This window comes from Taudactylus pleione, unplaced genomic scaffold (genome assembly GCF_031769625.1).
Source record: "Taudactylus pleione unplaced genomic scaffold, aTauple2 ptg000145l, whole genome shotgun sequence".
Classification (NCBI taxonomy): domain Eukaryota; kingdom Metazoa; phylum Chordata; class Amphibia; order Anura; family Myobatrachidae; genus Taudactylus; species Taudactylus pleione.
The window spans coordinates 584,669-600,365 of NW_028284547.1; the positions used below are offsets into that span (position 1 = coordinate 584,669).

Consider the following 15,697-nt stretch of genomic DNA (forward strand, 5'->3'; position numbering starts at 1 on the left):
AGCTGGAACCTCTCATGGAGAAGAAAGATAATGACAATCATCTCTAAATCAATCTTCAATATCAGCAACTGGAAGACATGGAGTCAAATGTACTTCCTCACCTATAAAAGAAGGAAAACAATTAAACTGGCTCCTTCAAATCTCTCATTTACAAGAACTAATAGTCTCCTGGGAGACTAGCAAAAATTGCCAATGCTGACTATATTGCAAGTCATCATGGCGGGGTATTGGGTAAAGTTTTCAACTAGCAATAATCACGCCTCGGTTGGCCCTCATCGGCTATGATAATGCCACTGCGCAAAGTTGGTTGGACTTGGCTGGTGCAATCAGCATCTGCAACATAGAACTCATTACAACCAGGGCTAGACAAATCCAGTCTCTGGCTAGGAGCAGTGAATTGTGGGAACCTATATGCTAATGAGTCCAAGATCAGCGAAAATATTCCTGGGTGGTGCCTTCAGGGACATTTTATTTTCAGTTCTTAAGTGCTTTTTTTTCTCTCAGACTCTGTGTTAACAAGAGTTGTAAGGAATTTTGTTCCAAGATATCTCCACTTTGTATGAGTATGCAGTTAAATAGCTTTAACTTCTCATGGAGAAGAAAGATAATGACAATCATCTCTATGTCAATCTTCACTATCAGCATCTAGAAGACATGGAGTCAAATGTGCTTCCTCACCTATAAAAGCAGAAAAACAATTAAACTGGCTCCAACAAATCTCTCATTTACAAGAACTAATAGTCTCCTGGGAGACTAGCAAAAATTGCCAATGCTGACTATATTGCAAGTCATCATGGCGGGGTATTGGGTAAAGTTTTCAACTAGCAATAATCACGCCTCGGTTGGCCCTCATCGGCTATGATAATGCCACTGCGCAAAGTTGGTTGGACTTGGCTGGTGCAATCAGCATCTGCAACATAGAACTCATTACAACCAGGGCTAGACAAATCCAGTCTCTGGCTAGGAGCAGTGAATTGTGGGAACCTATATGCTAATGAGTCCAAGATCAGTGAAAATATTCCTGGGTGATGCCTTCAGGGACATTTTATTTTCTGTTCTTAAGTGCTTTTTTTTCTCTCAGACTCTGTGTTAACAAGAGTTGTAAGGAATTTTGTTCCAAGATATCTCCACTTTGTATGAGTATGCAGTTAAATAGCTTTAACTTCTCATGGAGAAGAAAGATAATGACAATCATCTCTAAGTCAATCTTCACTATCAGCATCTAGAAGACATGGAGTCAAATGTGCTTCCTCACCTATAAAAGCAGGAAAACAATTAAACTGGCTCCAACAAATCTCTCATTTACAAGAACTAATAGTCTCCTGGTAGACTAGCAAAAATTGCCAATGCTGACTATATTGCAAGTCATCATGGCGGGGTATTGGGTAAAGTTTTCAACTAGCAATAATCACGCCTCGGTTGGCCCTCATCGGCTATGATAATGCCACTGCGCAAAGTTGGTTGGACTTGGCTGGTGCAATCAGCATCTGCAACATAGAACTCATTACAACCAGGGCTAGACAAATCCAGTCTCTGGCTAGGAGCAGTGAATTGTGGGAACCTATATGCTAATGAGTCCAAGATCAGTGAAAATATTCCTGGGTGATGCCTTTCAGGGACATTTTATTTTCTGTTCTTAAGTGCTTTTTTTTATCTCTCAGACTCTGTGTTAACAAGAGTTGTAAGGAACTTTGTTCCAAGAAATCTCCACTTTGTATGAGTATGCAGTTAAATAGCTGGAACCTCTCATGGAGAAGAAAGATAATGACAATCATCTCTAAATCAATCTTCAATATCAGCAACTGGAAGACATGGAGTCAAATGTACTTCCTCACCTATAAAAGAAGGAAAACAATTAAACTGGCTCCTTCAAATCTCTCATTTACAAGAACTAATAGTCTCCTGGGAGACTAGCAAAAATTGCCAATGCTGACTATATTGCAAGTCATCATGGCGGGGTATTGGGTAAAGTTTTCAACTAGCAATAATCACGCCTCGGTTGGCCCTCATCGGCTATGATAATGCCACTGCGCAAAGTTGGTTGGACTTGGCTGGTGCAATCAGCATCTGCAACATAGAACTCATTACAACCAGGGCTAGACAAATCCAGTCTCTGGCTAGGAGCAGTGAATTGTGGGAACCTATATGCTAATGAGTCCAAGATCAGCGAAAATATTCCTGGGTGGTGCCTTCAGGGACATTTTATTTTCAGTTCTTAAGTGCTTTTTTTTCTCTCAGACTCTGTGTTAACAAGAGTTGTAAGGAATTTTGTTCCAAGATATCTCCACTTTGTATGAGTATGCAGTTAAATAGCTTTAACTTCTCATGGAGAAGAAAGATAATGACAATCATCTCTATGTCAATCTTCACTATCAGCATCTAGAAGACATGGAGTCAAATGTGCTTCCTCACCTATAAAAGCAGAAAAACAATTAAACTGGCTCCAACAAATCTCTCATTTACAAGAACTAATAGTCTCCTGGGAGACTAGCAAAAATTGCCAATGCTGACTATATTGCAAGTCATCATGGCGGGGTATTGGGTAAAGTTTTCAACTAGCAATAATCACGCCTCGGTTGGCCCTCATCGGCTATGATAATGCCACTGCGCAAAGTTGGTTGGACTTGGCTGGTGCAATCAGCATCTGCAACATAGAACTCATTACAACCAGGGCTAGACAAATCCAGTCTCTGGCTAGGAGCAGTGAATTGTGGGAACCTATATGCTAATGAGTCCAAGATCAGTGAAAATATTCCTGGGTGATGCCTTCAGGGACATTTTATTTTCTGTTCTTAAGTGCTTTTTTTTCTCTCAGACTCTGTGTTAACAAGAGTTGTAAGGAATTTTGTTCCAAGATATCTCCACTTTGTATGAGTATGCAGTTAAATAGCTTTAACTTCTCATGGAGAAGAAAGATAATGACAATCATCTCTAAGTCAATCTTCACTATCAGCATCTAGAAGACATGGAGTCAAATGTGCTTCCTCACCTATAAAAGCAGGAAAACAATTAAACTGGCTCCAACAAATCTCTCATTTACAAGAACTAATAGTCTCCTGGTAGACTAGCAAAAATTGCCAATGCTGACTATATTGCAAGTCATCATGGCGGGGTATTGGGTAAAGTTTTCAACTAGCAATAATCACGCCTCGGTTGGCCCTCATCGGCTATGATAATGCCACTGCGCAAAGTTGGTTGGACTTGGCTGGTGCAATCAGCATCTGCAACATAGAACTCATTACAACCAGGGCTAGACAAATCCAGTCTCTGGCTAGGAGCAGTGAATTGTGGGAACCTATATGCTAATGAGTCCAAGATCAGTGAAAATATTCCTGGGTGATGCCTTTCAGGGACATTTTATTTTCTGTTCTTAAGTGCTTTTTTTTATCTCTCAGACTCTGTGTTAACAAGAGTTGTAAGGAACTTTGTTCCAAGAAATCTCCACTTTGTATGAGTATGCAGTTAAATAGCTGGAACCTCTCATGGAGAAGAAAGATAATGACAATCATCTCTAAATCAATCTTCAATATCAGCAACTGGAAGACATGGAGTCAAATGTACTTCCTCACCTATAAAAGAAGGAAAACAATTAAACTGGCTCCTTCAAATCTCTCATTTACAAGAACTAATAGTCTCCTGGGAGACTAGCAAAAATTGCCAATGCTGACTATATTGCAAGTCATCATGGCGGGGTATTGGGTAAAGTTTTCAACTAGCAATAAACACGCCTCGGTTGGCCCTCATCGGCTATGATAATGCCACTGCGCAAAGTTGGTTGGACTTGGCTGGTGCAATCAGCATCTGCAACATAGAACTCATTACAACCAGGGCTAGACAAATCCAGTCTCTGGCTAGGAGCAGTGAATTGTGGGAACCTATATGCTAATGAGTCCAAGATCAGTGAAAATATTCCTGGGTGATGCCTTCAGGGACATTTTATTTTCTGTTCTTAAGTGCTTTTTTTTCTCTCAGACTCTGTGTTAACAAGAGTTGTAAGAAATTTTGTTCCAAGAAATCTCCACTTTGTATGAGTATGCAGTTAAATAGCTGGAACTTCTCATGGAGAAGAAAGAAAATGACAATCATCTCTAAGTCAATCTTCACTATCAGCAACTAGAAGACATGGAGTCAAATGTGCTTCCTCACCTATAAAAGCAGGAAAACAATTAAACTGGCTCCAACAAATCTCTCATTTACAAGAACTAATAGTCTCCTGGGAGACTAGCAAAAATTGCCAATGCTGACTATATTGCAAGTCATCATGGCGGGGTATTGGGTAAAGTTTTCAACTAGCAATAATCACGCCTCGGTTGGCCCTCATCGGCTATGATAATGCCACTGCGCAAAGTTGGTTGGACTTGGCTGGTGCAATCAGCATCTGCAACATAGAACTCATTACAACCAGGGCTAGACAAATCCAGTCTCTGGCTAGGAGCAGTGAATTGTGGGAACCTATATGCTAATGAGTCCAAGATCAGCGAAAATATTCCTGGGTGGTGCCTTCAGGGACATTTTATTTTCAGTTCTTAAGTGCTTTTTTTTTCTCTCAGACTCTGTGTTAACAAGAGTTGTAAGGAATTTTGTTCCAAGATATCTCCACTTTGTATGAGTATGCAGTTAAATAGCTTTAACTTCTCATGGAGAAGAAAGATAATGACAATCATCTCTAAGTCAATCTTCACTATCAGCATCTAGAAGACATGGAGTCAAATGTGCTTCCTCACCTATAAAAGCAGGAAAACAATTAAACTGGCTCCAACAAATCTCTCATTTACAAGAACTAATAGTCTCCTGGTAAACTAGCAAAAATTGCCAATGCTGACTATATTGCAAGTCATCATGGCGGGGTATTGGGTAAAGTTTTCAACTAGCAATAATCACGCCTCGGTTGGCCCTCATCGGCTATGATAATGCCACTGCGCAAAGTTGGTTGGACTTGGCTGGTGCAATCAGCATCTGCAACATAGAACTCATTACAACCAGGGCTAGACAAATCCAGTCTCTGGCTAGGAGCAGTGAATTGTGGGAACCTATATGCTAATGAGTCCAAGATCAGTGAAAATATTCCTGGGTGATGCCTTCAGGGACATTTTATTTTCTGTTCTTAAGTGCTTTTTTTTCTCTCAGACTCTGTGTTAACAAGAGTTGTAAGGAATTTTGTTCCAAGATATCTCCACTTTGTATGAGTATGCAGTTAAATAGCTTTAACTTCTCATGGAGAAGAAAGATAATGACAATCATCTCTAAGTCAATCTTCACTATCAGCATCTAGAAGACATGGAGTCAAATGTGCTTCCTCACCTATAAAAGCAGGAAAACAATTAAACTGGCTCCAACAAATCTCTCATTTACAAGAACTAATAGTCTCCTGGTAGACTAGCAAAAATTGCCAATGCTGACTATATTGCAAGTCATCATGGCGGGGTATTGGGTAAAGTTTTCAACTAGCAATAAACACGCCTCGGTTGGCCCTCATCGGCTATGATAATGCCACTGCGCAAAGTTGGTTGGACTTGGCTGGTGCAATCAGCATCTGCAACATAGAACTCATTACAACCAGGGCTAGACAAATCCAGTCTCTGGCTAGGAGCAGTGAATTGTGGGAACCTATATGCTAATGAGTCCAAGATCAGTGAAAATATTCCTGGGTGATGCCTTCAGGGACATTTTATTTTCTGTTCTTAAGTGCTTTTTTTATCTCTCAGACTCTGTGTTAACAAGAGTTGTAAGGAACTTTGTTCCAAGAAATCTCCACTTTGTATGAGTATGCAGTTAAATAGCTGGAACCTCTCATGGAGAAGAAAGATAATGACAATCATCTCTAAATCAATCTTCAATATCAGCAACTGGAAGACATGGAGTCAAATGTACTTCCTCACCTATAAAAGAAGGAAAACAATTAAACTGGCTCCTTCAAATCTCTCATTTACAAGAACTAATAGTCTACTGGGAGACTAGCAAAAATTGCCAATGCTGACTATATTGCAAGTCATCATGGCGGGGTATTGGGTAAAGTTTTCAACTAGCAATAATCACGCCTCGGTTGGACCTCATTGGCTATGATAATGCCACTGCGCAAAGTTGATTGTACTTGGCTGGTGCAATCAGCATCTGCAACATAGAACTCATTACAACCAGGGCTAGACAAATCCAGTCTCTGGCTAGGAGCTGTGAATTGTGGGAACCTATATGCTAATGAGTCCAAGATCAGTGAAAATATTCCTGGGTGATGCCTTCAGGGATATTTTATTTTCAGTTCTTAAGTGCTTTTTTATCTCTCAGACTATGTGTTGACAAGAGTTGTAAGGAATTTTGTTCCAAGAAATCTCCACTTTGTATGAGTATGCAGTTAAATAGCTGGAACCTCTCATGGAGAAGAAAGATAATGACAATCATCTCTAAATCAATCTTCAATATCAGCAACTGGAAGACATGGAGTCAAATGTGCTTCCTCACCTATAAAAGAAGGGAAACAATTAAACTGGCTCCTTCAAATCTCTCATTTACAAGAACTAATAGTCTCCAGGGAGACTAGCAAAAATTGCCAATGCTGACTATATTGCAAGTCATCATGGCAGGGTATTGGGTAAAGTTTTCAACTAGCAATAATCACGCCTCGGTTGGCCCTCATCGGCTATGATAATGCCACTGCACAAAGTTGGTTGGACTTGGCTGGTGCAATCAGCATCTGCAACATAGAACTCATTACAACCAGGGCTAGACAAATCCAGTCTCTGGCTAGGAGCAGTGAATTGTGGGAACCTATATGCTAATGAGTCCAAGATCAGTGAAAATATTCCTGGGTGATGCCTTCAGGGACATTTTATTTTCTGTTCTTAAGTGCTTTTTTTATCTCTCAGACTCTGTGTTAACAAGAGTTGTAAGGAATTTTGTTCCAAGAAATCTCCACTTTGTATGAGTGTGCAGTTAAATAGCTGGAACCTCTCATGGAGAAGAAAGATAATGACAATCATCTCTAAGTCAATCTTCAATATCAGCAACTGGAAGACATGGAGTCAAATGTGCTTCCTCACCTATAAAAGCAGGAAAACAATTAAACTGGCTCCAACAAATCTCTCATTTACAAGAACTAATAGTCTCCTGGCAGACTAGCAAAAATTGCCAATGCTGATTATATTGCAAGTTATCATGGCAGGGTATTGGGTAAAGTTTTCAACTAGCAAATATCACGCCTCGGTTGGACCTTATTGGCTATGTTAATGCCACTGCGCAAAATTGATTGTACTTGGCTGGAGCAATCAGCATCTGCTACATAGAACTCATTACAACCAGGGCTAGACAAATCCAGTCTCTGGCTAGGAGCAGTGAATTGTGGGAACCTATATGCTAATGAGTCCAAGATCAGTGAAAATATTCCTGGGTGATGCCTTCAGGGACATTTTATTTTCTGTTCTTAAGTGCTTTTTTTTATCTCTCAGACTCTGTGTTAACAAGACTTGTAAGGAATTTTGTTCCAAGAAATCTCCACTTTGTATGAGTATGCAGTTAAATAGCTGGAACCTCTCATGGAGAAGAAAGATAATGACAATCATCTCTAAGTCAATCTTCAATATCAGCAACTGGAAGACATGGAGTCAAATGTGCTTCCTCACCTATAAAAGCAGGAAAACAATTAAACTGGCTCCAACAAATCTCTCATTTACAAGAACTAATAGTCTCCTGGGAGACTAGCAAAAATTGCCAATGCTGACTATATTGCAAGTCATCATGGCGGGGTATTGGGTAAAGTTTTCAATTAGCAATAATCACGCCTCGGTTGGCCCTCATCAGCTATGATAATGCCACTGCGCAAAGTTGGTTGGACTTGGCTGGTGCAATCAGCATCTGCAACATAGAACTCATTACAACCAGGGCTAGACAAATCCAGTCTCTGGCTAGGAGCAGTGAATTGTGGGAACCTATATGCTAATGAGTCCAAGATCAGTGAAAATATTCCTGGGTGATGCCTTCAGGGACATTTTATTTTCAGTTCTTAAGTGCTTTTTTATCTCTCAGACTATGTGTTAACAAGAGTTGTAAGGAATTTTGTTCCAAGAAATCTCCACTTTGTATGAATATGCAGTTAAATAGCTGGAACCTCTCATGAAGAAGAAAGATAATGACAATCATCTCTAAATCAATCTTCAATATCAGCAACTGGAAGACATGGAGTCAAATGTGCTTCCTCACCTAGAAAAGCTGGAAAACAATTAAACTGGCTCCAACAAATCTCTCATTTACAAGAACTAATAGTCTCCTGGGAGACTAGCAAAAATTGCCAATGCTGACTATATTGCAAGTCATCATGGCGGGGTATTGGGTAAAGTTTTCAACTAGCAATAATCACACCTCAGTTGGACCTCATTGGCTATGATAATGCCACTGCGCAAAGTTGATTGTACTTGGCTGGTGCAATCAGCATCTGCAACATAGAACTCATTACAACCAGGGCTAGACAAATCCAGTCTCTGGCTAGGAGCAGTGCATTGTGGGAACCTATATGCTAATGTATATGCTAATGAGCCCAAGATCGGTGAAAATATTCCTGGGTGATGCCTTCAGGGACATTTTATTTTCTGTTCTTAAGTGCTTTTTTTTATCTCTCAGACTCTGTGTTAACAAGAATTGTAAGGAATTTTGTTCCAAGAAATCTCCACTTTGTATGAGTATGCAGTTAAATAGCTGGAACCTCTCATGGAGAAGAAAGATAATGACAATCATCTCTAAGTCAATCTTCAATATCAGCAACTGGAAGACATGGAGTCAAATGTGCTTCCTCACCTATAAAAGCAGGAAAACAATTAAACTGGCTCCAACAAATCTCTCATTTACAAGAACTAATAGTCTCATGGGAGACTAGCAAAAATTGCCAATCCTGACTATATTGCAAGTCATCATGGCGGGGTATTGGGTAAAGTTTTCAACTAGCAATAATCACACCTCGGTTGGTCCTCCTTGGCTATGATAATGCCACTGCGCAAAGTTGGTTGGACTTGGCTGGTGCAATCAGCATCTGCAACATAGAACTCATTACAACCAGGGCTAGACAAATCCAGTCTCTGGCTAGGAGCAGTGAATTGTGGGAACCTATATGCTAATGAGTCCAAGATCAGTGACAATATTCCTGGGTGATGCCTTCAGGGACATTTTATTTTCTGTTCTTAAGTGCTTTTTTTATCTCTCAGACTCTATGTTAACAAGAGTTGTAAGGAATTTTGTTCCAAAAAATCTCCACTTTGTATGAGTATGCAGTTAAATAGCTGGAACCTCTCATGGAGAAGAAAGATAATGACAATCATCTCTAAGTCAATCGTCAATATCAGCAACTGGAAGACATGGAGTCAAATGTACTTCCTCACCTATAAAAGAAGGAAAACAATTAAACTGGCCACTTCAAATCTCTCATTTACAAGAACTAATAGTCTACTGGGAGACTAGCAAAAATTGCCAATGCTGACTATATTGCAAGTCATCATGGCGGGGTATTGAGTAAAGTTTTCAACTAGCAATAATCACACCTCGGTTGGACCTCATTGGTTACAATAATGCCACTGCGCAAAGTTGATTGGACTTGGCTGGAGCAATCAGCATCTGCAACATAGAACTCATTACAACCATGGCTAGACAAATCCAATCTCTGGCTAGGAGCAGTGCATTGTGGGAACCTATATGCTAATGTATATGCTAATGAGCCCAAGATCAGTGAAAATATTCCTGGGTAGATGCCTTCAGGGACATTTTATTTTCTGTTCTTAAGTGCTTTTTTATCTCTCAGACTCTGTGTTAACAAGAGTTGTAAGGAATTTTGTTCCAAGAAATCTCCACTTTGTATGAGTATGCAGTTAAATAGCTGGAACTTCTCATGGAGAAGAAAGATAATGACAATCATCTCTAAGTCAATCTTCACTATCAGCAACTAGAAGACATGGAGTCAAATGTGCTTCCTCACCTATAAAAGCAGGAAAACAATTAAACTGGCTCCAACAAATCTCTCATTTACAAGAACTAATAGTCTCCTGGGAGACTAGCAAAAATTGCCAATCCTGACTATATTGCAAGTCATCATGGCGGGGTATTGGGTAAAGTTTTCAACTAGCAATAATCGCGCCTCGGTTGGCCCTCCTTGGCTATGATAATGCCACTGCGCAAAATTGGTTGGACTTGGCTGGTGCAATCAGCATCTGCAACATAGAACTCATTACAACCAGGGCTAGACAAATCCAGTCTCTGGCTAGGAGCAGTGAATTGTGGGAACCTATATGCTAATGAGTCCAAGATCAGTGAAAATATTCCTGGGTGATGCCTTCAGGGACATTTTATTTTCTGTTCTTAAGTGCTTTTTTTATCTCTCAGACTCTGTGTTAACAAGAGTTGTAAGGAATTTTGTTCCAAGAAATCTCCACTTTGTATGAGTATGCAGTTAAATAGCTGGAACCTCTCATGGAGAAGAAAGATAATGACAATCATCTCTAAGTCAATCTTCAATATCAGCAACTGGAAGAAATGGAGTCAAATGTACTTCCTCAACTATAAAAGAAGGAAAACAATTAAACTGGCTCCTTCAAATCTCACATTTACAAGAACTAATAGTCTCCTGGGAGACTAACAAAAATTGCCAATGCTGACTATATTGCAAGTCATCATGGCAGGGTATTGGGTAAAGTTTTCAACTAACAATAATCACACCTCAGTTGGACCTCATTTGTTACGATAATGCCACTGCGCAAAGTTGGTTGGACTTGGCTGGTGCAATCAGCATCTGCAACATAGAACTCATTACAACCAGGGCTAGACAAATCCAGTCTCTGGCTAGGAGCAGTGAATTGTGGGAACCTATATGCTAATGAGTCCAAGATCAGCGAAAATATTCCTGGGTGGTGCCTTCAGGGACATTTTATTTTCAGTTCTTAAGTGCTTTTTTTTCTCTCAGACTCTGTGTTAACAAGAGTTGTAAGGAATTTTGTTCCAAGATATCTCCACTTTGTATGAGTATGCAGTTAAATAGCTTTAACTTCTCATGGAGAAGAAAGATAATGACAATCATCTCTAAGTCAATCTTCACTATCAGCATCTAGAAGACATGGAGTCAAATGTGCTTCCTCACCTATAAAAGCAGGAAAACAATTAAACTGGCTCCAACAAATCTCTCATTTACAAGAACTAATAGTCTCATGGGAGACTAGCAAAAATTGCCAATCCTGACTATATTGCAAGTCATCATGGCGGGGTATTGGGTAAAGTTTTCAACTAGCAATAATCACACCTCGGTTGGTCCTCCTTGGCTATGATAATGCCACTGCGCAAAGTTGGTTGGACTCGGCTGGTGCAATCAGCATCTGCAACATAGAACTCATTACAACCAGGGCTAGACAAATCCAGTCTCTGGCTAGGAGCAGTGAATTGTGGGAACCTATATGCTAATGAGTCCAAGATCAGTGAAAATATATTCCTGGGTGATGCCTTCAGGGACATTTTATTTTCAGTTCTTAAGTGCTTTTTTATCTCTCACACTATGTGTTGACAAGAGTTGTAAGGAATTTTGTTCCAAGAAATCTCCACTTTGTATGAGTATGCAGTTAAATAGCTGGAACCTCTCATGGAGAAGAAAGATAATGACAATCATCTCTAAATCAATCTTCAATATCAGCAACTGGAAGACATGGAGTCAAATGTGCTTCCTCACCTATAAAAGAAGGAAAACAATTAAACTGGCTCCTTCAAATCTCTCATTTACAAGAACTAATAGTCTCCAGGGAGACTAGCAAAAATTGCCAATGCTGACTATATTGCAAGTCATCATGGCGGGGTATTGGATAAAGTTTTCAACTAGCAATAATCACGCCTCGGTTGGCCCTCATCGGCTATGATAATGCCACTGCGCAAAGTTGGTTGGACTTGGCTGGTGCAATCAGCATCTGCAACATAGAACTCATTACAACCAGGGCTAGACAAATCCAGTCTCTGGCTAGGAGCAGTGAATTGTGGGAACCTATATGCTAATGAGTCCAAGATCAGCGAAAATATTCCTGGGTGGTGCCTTCAAGGACATTTTATTTTCAGTTCTTAAGTGCTTTTTTTTCTCTCAGACTCTGTGTTAACAAGAGTTGTAAGGAATTTTGTTCCAAGATATCTCCACTTTGTATGAGTATGCAGTTAAATAGCTTTAACTTCTCATGGAGAAGAAAGATAATGACAATCATCTCTAAGTCAATCTTCACTATCAGCATCTAGAAGACATGGAGTCAAATGTGCTTCCTCACCTATAAAAGCAGAAAAACAATTAAACTGGCTCCAACAAATCTCTCATTTACAAGAACTAATAGTCTCCTGGGAGACTAGCAAAAATTGCCAATGCTGACTATATTGCAAGTCATCATGGCGGTGTATTGGGTAAAGTTTTCAACTAGCAATAATCACGCCTCGGTTGGCCCTCATCGGCTATGATAATGCCACTGCGCAAAGTTGGTTGGACTTGGCTGGTGCAATCAGCATCTGCAACATAGAACTCATTACAACCAGGGCTAGACAAATCCAGTCTCTGGCTAGGAGCAGTGAATTGTGGGAACCTATATGCTAATGAGTCCAAGATCAGTGAAAATATTCCTGGGTGATGCCTTCAGGGACATTTTATTTTCTGTTCTTAAGTGCTTTTTTTTCTCTCAGACTCTGTGTTAACAAGAGTTGTAAGGAATTTTGTTCCAAGATATCTCCACTTTGTATGAGTATGCAGTTAAATAGCTTTAACTTCTCATGGAGAAGAAAGATAATGACAATCATCTCTAAGTCAATCTTCACTATCAGCATCTAGAAGACATGGAGTCAAATGTGCTTCCTCACCTATAAAAGCAGGAAAACAATTAAACTGGCTCCAACAAATCTCTCATTTACAAGAACTAATAGTCTCCTGGTAGACTAGCAAAAATTGCCAATGCTGACTATATTGCAAGTCATCATGGCGGGGTATTGGGTAAAGTTTTCAACTAGCAATAATCACGCCTCGGTTGGCCCTCATCGGCTATGATAATGCCACTGCGCAAAGTTGGTTGGACTTGGCTGGTGCAATCAGCATCTGCAACATAGAACTCATTACAACCAGGGCTAGACAAATCCAGTCTCTGGCTAGGAGCAGTGAATTGTGGGAACCTATATGCTAATGAGTCCAAGATCAGTGAAAATATTCCTGGGTGATGCCTTCAGGGACATTTTATTTTCTGTTCTTAAGTGCTTTTTTTATCTCTCAGACTCTGTGTTAACAAGAGTTGTAAGGAATTTTGTTCCAAGAAATCTCCACTTTGTATGAGTATGCAGTTAAATAGCTGGAACCTCTCATGGAGAAGAAAGATAATGACAATCATCTCTAAGTCAATCTTCAATATCAGCAACTGGAAGAAATGGAGTCAAATGTACTTCCTCAACTATAAAAGAAGGAAAACAATTAAACTGGCTCCTTCAAATCTCACATTTACAAGAACTAATAGTCTCCTGGGAGACTAACAAAAATTGCCAATGCTGACTATATTGCAAGTCATCATGGCAGGGTATTGGGTAAAGTTTTCAACTAACAATAATCACACCTCAGTTGGACCTCATTTGTTACGATAATGCCACTGCGCAAAGTTGGTTGGACTTGGCTGGTGCAATCAGCATCTGCAACATAGAACTCATTACAACCAGGGCTAGACAAATCCAGTCTCTGGCTAGGAGCAGTGAATTGTGGGAACCTATATGCTAATGAGTCCAAGATCAGCGAAAATATTCCTGGGTGGTGCCTTCAGGGACATTTTATTTTCAGTTCTTAAGTGCTTTTTTTTCTCTCAGACTCTGTGTTAACAAGAGTTGTAAGGAATTTTGTTCCAAGATATCTCCACTTTGTATGAGTATGCAGTTAAATAGCTTTAACTTCTCATGGAGAAGAAAGATAATGACAATCATCTCTAAGTCAATCTTCACTATCAGCATCTAGAAGACATGGAGTCAAATGTGCTTCCTCACCTATAAAAGCAGGAAAACAATTAAACTGGCTCCAACAAATCTCTCATTTACAAGAACTAATAGTCTCATGGGAGACTAGCAAAAATTGCCAATCCTGACTATATTGCAAGTCATCATGGCGGGGTATTGGGTAAAGTTTTCAACTAGCAATAATCACACCTCGGTTGGTCCTCCTTGGCTATGATAATGCCACTGCGCAAAGTTGGTTGGACTCGGCTGGTGCAATCAGCATCTGCAACATAGAACTCATTACAACCAGGGCTAGACAAATCCAGTCTCTGGCTAGGAGCAGTGAATTGTGGGAACCTATATGCTAATGAGTCCAAGATCAGTGAAAATATATTCCTGGGTGATGCCTTCAGGGACATTTTATTTTCAGTTCTTAAGTGCTTTTTTATCTCTCACACTATGTGTTGACAAGAGTTGTAAGGAATTTTGTTCCAAGAAATCTCCACTTTGTATGAGTATGCAGTTAAATAGCTGGAACCTCTCATGGAGAAGAAAGATAATGACAATCATCTCTAAATCAATCTTCAATATCAGCAACTGGAAGACATGGAGTCAAATGTGCTTCCTCACCTATAAAAGAAGGAAAACAATTAAACTGGCTCCTTCAAATCTCTCATTTACAAGAACTAATAGTCTCCAGGGAGACTAGCAAAAATTGCCAATGCTGACTATATTGCAAGTCATCATGGCGGGGTATTGGATAAAGTTTTCAACTAGCAATAATCACGCCTCGGTTGGCCCTCATCGGCTATGATAATGCCACTGCGCAAAGTTGGTTGGACTTGGCTGGTGCAATCAGCATCTGCAACATAGAACTCATTACAACCAGGGCTAGACAAATCCAGTCTCTGGCTAGGAGCAGTGAATTGTGGGAACCTATATGCTAATGAGTCCAAGATCAGCGAAAATATTCCTGGGTGGTGCCTTCAGGGACATTTTATTTTCAGTTCTTAAGTGCTTTTTTTTCTCTCAGACTCTGTGTTAACAAGAGTTGTAAGGAATTTTGTTCCAAGATATCTCCACTTTGTATGAGTATGCAGTTAAATAGCTTTAACTTCTCATGGAGAAGAAAGATAATGACAATCATCTCTAAGTCAATCTTCACTATCAGCATCTAGAAGACATGGAGTCAAATGTGCTTCCTCACCTATAAAAGCAGAAAAACAATTAAACTGGCTCCAACAAATCTCTCATTTACAAGAACTAATAGTCTCCTGGGAGACTAGCAAAAATTGCCAATGCTGACTATATTGCAAGTCATCATGGCGGGGTATTGGGTAAAGTTTTCAACTAGCAATAATCACGCCTCGGTTGGCCCTCATCGGCTATGATAATGCCACTGCGCAAAGTTGGTTGGACTTGGCTGGTGCAATCAGCATCTGCAACATAGAACTCATTACAACCAGGGCTAGACAAATCCAGTCTCTGGCTAGGAGCAGTGAATTGTGGGAACCTATATGCTAATGAGTCCAAGATCAGTGAAAATATTCCTGGGTGATGCCTTCAGGGACATTTTATTTTCTGTTCTTAAGTGCTTTTTTTTCTCTCAGACTCTGTGTTAACAAGAGTTGTAAGGAATTTTGTTCCAAGATATCTCCACTTTGTATGAGTATGCAGTTAAATAGCTTTAACTTCTCATGGAGAAGAAAGATAATGACAATCATCTCTAAGTCAATCTTCACTATCAGCATCTAGA

At 39.9% G+C, this 15,697-nt stretch overlaps 27 non-coding genes across 27 annotated transcripts; all 27 read right to left on the reverse strand.

Moving 5' to 3' along the window:
* Window positions 1-164: 164 nt before the first annotated feature.
* Window positions 165-305, reverse strand: LOC148522540 (U4 spliceosomal RNA). The gene has a single exon (XR_015878551.1). It is a non-coding gene; the product is annotated as a U4 spliceosomal RNA (small nuclear RNA).
* Window positions 306-741: 436 nt separating this feature from the next.
* Window positions 742-882, reverse strand: LOC148522541 (U4 spliceosomal RNA). The gene has a single exon (XR_015878552.1). It is a non-coding gene; the product is annotated as a U4 spliceosomal RNA (small nuclear RNA).
* A 436-nt stretch (window positions 883-1,318) lies between these two features.
* On the reverse strand, window positions 1,319-1,459 carry LOC148522542 (U4 spliceosomal RNA). Its single transcript, XR_015878620.1, has one exon. It is a non-coding gene; the product is annotated as a U4 spliceosomal RNA (small nuclear RNA).
* A 439-nt stretch (window positions 1,460-1,898) lies between these two features.
* On the reverse strand, window positions 1,899-2,039 carry LOC148522543 (U4 spliceosomal RNA). The gene has a single exon (XR_015878553.1). It is a non-coding gene; the product is annotated as a U4 spliceosomal RNA (small nuclear RNA).
* A 436-nt stretch (window positions 2,040-2,475) lies between these two features.
* On the reverse strand, window positions 2,476-2,616 carry LOC148522544 (U4 spliceosomal RNA). Its single transcript, XR_015878554.1, has one exon. It is a non-coding gene; the product is annotated as a U4 spliceosomal RNA (small nuclear RNA).
* Window positions 2,617-3,052: 436 nt separating this feature from the next.
* Window positions 3,053-3,193, reverse strand: LOC148522545 (U4 spliceosomal RNA). Its single transcript, XR_015878621.1, has one exon. It is a non-coding gene; the product is annotated as a U4 spliceosomal RNA (small nuclear RNA).
* Window positions 3,194-3,632: 439 nt separating this feature from the next.
* Window positions 3,633-3,773, reverse strand: LOC148522546 (U4 spliceosomal RNA). The gene has a single exon (XR_015878604.1). It is a non-coding gene; the product is annotated as a U4 spliceosomal RNA (small nuclear RNA).
* A 436-nt stretch (window positions 3,774-4,209) lies between these two features.
* On the reverse strand, window positions 4,210-4,350 carry LOC148522547 (U4 spliceosomal RNA). The gene has a single exon (XR_015878555.1). It is a non-coding gene; the product is annotated as a U4 spliceosomal RNA (small nuclear RNA).
* A 437-nt stretch (window positions 4,351-4,787) lies between these two features.
* LOC148522548 (U4 spliceosomal RNA) lies at window positions 4,788-4,928 on the reverse strand. Its single transcript, XR_015878649.1, has one exon. It is a non-coding gene; the product is annotated as a U4 spliceosomal RNA (small nuclear RNA).
* Window positions 4,929-5,364: 436 nt separating this feature from the next.
* On the reverse strand, window positions 5,365-5,505 carry LOC148522549 (U4 spliceosomal RNA). The gene has a single exon (XR_015878657.1). It is a non-coding gene; the product is annotated as a U4 spliceosomal RNA (small nuclear RNA).
* Window positions 5,506-5,942: 437 nt separating this feature from the next.
* On the reverse strand, window positions 5,943-6,083 carry LOC148522550 (U4 spliceosomal RNA). The gene has a single exon (XR_015878739.1). It is a non-coding gene; the product is annotated as a U4 spliceosomal RNA (small nuclear RNA).
* Window positions 6,084-6,519: 436 nt separating this feature from the next.
* Window positions 6,520-6,660, reverse strand: LOC148522551 (U4 spliceosomal RNA). The gene has a single exon (XR_015878597.1). It is a non-coding gene; the product is annotated as a U4 spliceosomal RNA (small nuclear RNA).
* Window positions 6,661-7,097: 437 nt separating this feature from the next.
* Window positions 7,098-7,238, reverse strand: LOC148522552 (U4 spliceosomal RNA). The gene has a single exon (XR_015878717.1). It is a non-coding gene; the product is annotated as a U4 spliceosomal RNA (small nuclear RNA).
* A 438-nt stretch (window positions 7,239-7,676) lies between these two features.
* LOC148522553 (U4 spliceosomal RNA) lies at window positions 7,677-7,817 on the reverse strand. The gene has a single exon (XR_015878609.1). It is a non-coding gene; the product is annotated as a U4 spliceosomal RNA (small nuclear RNA).
* A 436-nt stretch (window positions 7,818-8,253) lies between these two features.
* On the reverse strand, window positions 8,254-8,394 carry LOC148522554 (U4 spliceosomal RNA). Its single transcript, XR_015878565.1, has one exon. It is a non-coding gene; the product is annotated as a U4 spliceosomal RNA (small nuclear RNA).
* A 450-nt stretch (window positions 8,395-8,844) lies between these two features.
* Window positions 8,845-8,985, reverse strand: LOC148522555 (U4 spliceosomal RNA). Its single transcript, XR_015878680.1, has one exon. It is a non-coding gene; the product is annotated as a U4 spliceosomal RNA (small nuclear RNA).
* A 437-nt stretch (window positions 8,986-9,422) lies between these two features.
* On the reverse strand, window positions 9,423-9,563 carry LOC148522556 (U4 spliceosomal RNA). The gene has a single exon (XR_015878633.1). It is a non-coding gene; the product is annotated as a U4 spliceosomal RNA (small nuclear RNA).
* Window positions 9,564-10,012: 449 nt separating this feature from the next.
* LOC148522557 (U4 spliceosomal RNA) lies at window positions 10,013-10,153 on the reverse strand. Its single transcript, XR_015878699.1, has one exon. It is a non-coding gene; the product is annotated as a U4 spliceosomal RNA (small nuclear RNA).
* A 437-nt stretch (window positions 10,154-10,590) lies between these two features.
* Window positions 10,591-10,731, reverse strand: LOC148522558 (U4 spliceosomal RNA). Its single transcript, XR_015878692.1, has one exon. It is a non-coding gene; the product is annotated as a U4 spliceosomal RNA (small nuclear RNA).
* A 436-nt stretch (window positions 10,732-11,167) lies between these two features.
* LOC148522559 (U4 spliceosomal RNA) lies at window positions 11,168-11,308 on the reverse strand. The gene has a single exon (XR_015878681.1). It is a non-coding gene; the product is annotated as a U4 spliceosomal RNA (small nuclear RNA).
* Window positions 11,309-11,746: 438 nt separating this feature from the next.
* Window positions 11,747-11,887, reverse strand: LOC148522560 (U4 spliceosomal RNA). The gene has a single exon (XR_015878572.1). It is a non-coding gene; the product is annotated as a U4 spliceosomal RNA (small nuclear RNA).
* Window positions 11,888-12,323: 436 nt separating this feature from the next.
* On the reverse strand, window positions 12,324-12,464 carry LOC148522561 (U4 spliceosomal RNA). Its single transcript, XR_015878581.1, has one exon. It is a non-coding gene; the product is annotated as a U4 spliceosomal RNA (small nuclear RNA).
* A 436-nt stretch (window positions 12,465-12,900) lies between these two features.
* Window positions 12,901-13,041, reverse strand: LOC148522562 (U4 spliceosomal RNA). The gene has a single exon (XR_015878622.1). It is a non-coding gene; the product is annotated as a U4 spliceosomal RNA (small nuclear RNA).
* Window positions 13,042-13,478: 437 nt separating this feature from the next.
* Window positions 13,479-13,619, reverse strand: LOC148522563 (U4 spliceosomal RNA). Its single transcript, XR_015878693.1, has one exon. It is a non-coding gene; the product is annotated as a U4 spliceosomal RNA (small nuclear RNA).
* Window positions 13,620-14,055: 436 nt separating this feature from the next.
* On the reverse strand, window positions 14,056-14,196 carry LOC148522564 (U4 spliceosomal RNA). Its single transcript, XR_015878682.1, has one exon. It is a non-coding gene; the product is annotated as a U4 spliceosomal RNA (small nuclear RNA).
* A 438-nt stretch (window positions 14,197-14,634) lies between these two features.
* Window positions 14,635-14,775, reverse strand: LOC148522565 (U4 spliceosomal RNA). The gene has a single exon (XR_015878573.1). It is a non-coding gene; the product is annotated as a U4 spliceosomal RNA (small nuclear RNA).
* Window positions 14,776-15,211: 436 nt separating this feature from the next.
* Window positions 15,212-15,352, reverse strand: LOC148522566 (U4 spliceosomal RNA). Its single transcript, XR_015878556.1, has one exon. It is a non-coding gene; the product is annotated as a U4 spliceosomal RNA (small nuclear RNA).
* Window positions 15,353-15,697: the final 345 nt, after the last annotated feature.